The following is a 2,500-nucleotide window of genomic DNA, read 5'->3' as shown; positions in this document are numbered from 1 at the left end:
GGGAACAAGGCACCTTGCCACACACAAACCCATGAACGAACGACCAAGGGAACAACGCCTCTTCCCACACACAGACCCATGAACGACCAAGGGAACAAGGGTATGAACGACCAAGGAACAATGCGTATTTCCACACACATTCCCATGAACGACCAAGGGAACAAGGCTACCTCCCAAACAAACACACATGAACGACCAAGGGAACAAGGCTTCTTCCCACACACAACCCCATGAACGACCAAGGGAACAAGGCACCTTGCCACACACATGCCCATGAACGACCAAGTGAACAATGGATGTGAGGCTGGCAAGGCTAGGTCATGTCAAGCCAAGCAGTCAGGCCACACAAGGGAACAAGGCACCATGCCACACACAAACCCATCCACTAACGACCAAGGGAACAATGCATATGGGGCTGGCAAGGCAAGCAGGCTACCCAAGTGAACAACGCCTCTTCCCACACACAGACCCATGAACGACCAAGGGAACAAGGGTATGAACGACCAAGGAACAATGCGTATTGCCACACACATTCCCATGAACGACCAAGGGAACAAGGCTACCTCCCAAACAAACACACATGAACGACCAAGTGAAGAAGGCTTCTTCCCACACACAACCCCATGAACGACCAAGGGAACAAGTTTACTTCGTACACGAACACCCATGAACGACCAATGGAACAAGGCATCTTGCCACACACATGCCCATGAGCAACCCAATCCCATCCTCATCGGTCTAAGGAACAAGGGGCCTTGACAAACCATGAGCAGATTTCTAAGCAAGTCAAACGATGAAGGGAGCAAAGTGTAGTTCCTACTTAGTACATAGTAAATTGAATATATGAGTTCCAATCCGATCAACTCGTGTTCTTTCGAGTTCATCTAAGCCACCTATGAATACCTAAAAGCCTTATCTGCCTGCCTATCACCAGGCGACAGGGACAAAAACCCAAATATGATATATTTTCATTTCAAGTCCATTCGTCTATGTTAACAATGACCCACACAATGTTTCAATGGCATTCCTACTTGATTTGAGCGACATTCCAACAAGTAGGGAACCAACGCTTCAAGGCGTGACCAAGGATAGGACACAAACATTTACGCCTCAAACATGACATTTTGTTTTTTTTTTTCATTTCAAAGCTTTTCATTTATAATAAAAAGCATCCCTACAAAATTTTGTGTCAATCCGAATTAATTCGAGCGAGTTATGGACGATTTCGCACAATTATGCATCCCTGGGCAAATCAATATCTGTTCCTGTCACCAAGCTCTTTGTGCAATATGTATATATAGGGGAACCATGGGACTGCTGCCCATTGGCGCCCCAAGGATGTCCAGCGCCCAAGGCTCTCGAGGCTGGCACGCTCGAGGCATGGCCAAGACGCCCGCTCTTGACGAAAATGGGGCCAAAACGCCCCCCATTGGCGCCCCACTCCCGTGTCCCCTCGCCCCCAAGTCGTGTGTGTCCAAAAATTATGCATCATCAGGGAAATCAATGTCTGTTCCTGTCACCAAGCTCTTTGTGCAATATGTATATATAGGGGGTACCATGGGGTCTCATTCTCATAGGTGCCCGGCATGGTTGATGGGCAAATAAGAATCGTGAGGCTGTATCGAGCACACACGAGGCAAGCCAAGCCAAGCCCCACGACCCATGAAAGAGGCCATCCCCCCCAACACGTTGCCTTGATTTCTCGAACGGTGACCTGAAAAATAGCCCCATCTCCTTGAGTCTCCTCGACGTTGTGCCCATACACTAGCCCGTTGCCTTGATTTTCCTCGACATAGGGCGCAGAAACTAGCGCCGTTGGCTTCACCTGTGCCTCGACGCCGTGCGCATACTAAGAAATATACATCCTCAGGGAAAGCAATGGGTGTTGCTGTCACCAAGCTCCTTGTGCAATATGTATATATAGGGGGGGAGCAGTGGGTGAGCATGGCAAGGGATGAAGGTGCCAGACTGCCTTTGAGCGCGAGCTTGGGTGACTGTTGCTTGATTCCTAGTCGGTGGCATAATACCCCTCCGAGTGGGGGCCTTGGCGTGGTGTGGGGATGCCTCGTTAGGTCTCTGCGACACCGATCCAGGGTTGTGGTCTAGCTTTGGAAGTTTGGGATGGTGCTGTTTGTGTGGCAATTCGATGATGATGTGCTTGCTGATCTATGTTTGACGTGCTACTGGTGCTAGCCAGCATTTGATTTGTGCTGATGATTGGGAAACGATAGGCGTTAAAGTGGCATGTGTTGCTTTTTGTGATACTACTATGGTACGCTAGTCTATCCTTGTTAGACGTGCGGTTGGTGCCTAAGCGTAGCTAGCATTGGTTTAGCACTGATGACGCTGAGGAAGCAAGCATTATCAGGAAGCATTGTCAGACATTCAGTATCATCATGGCGTGTTGAAATTATCTTGGAAGCATAAAAGATGCCGGCCATACCTGGCTAGCGTTTTTGTGTGGGCGGGGTAGCTTCGTACACTGCATCAACATAAGACT

This window comes from Lactuca saligna, unplaced genomic scaffold, assembly GCF_052625555.1.
Source record: "Lactuca saligna cultivar CGN05327 unplaced genomic scaffold, ASM5262555v1 scaffold_267, whole genome shotgun sequence".
Classification (NCBI taxonomy): domain Eukaryota; kingdom Viridiplantae; phylum Streptophyta; class Magnoliopsida; order Asterales; family Asteraceae; genus Lactuca; species Lactuca saligna.
Note: the sequence above shows the minus strand (reverse complement) of the source record.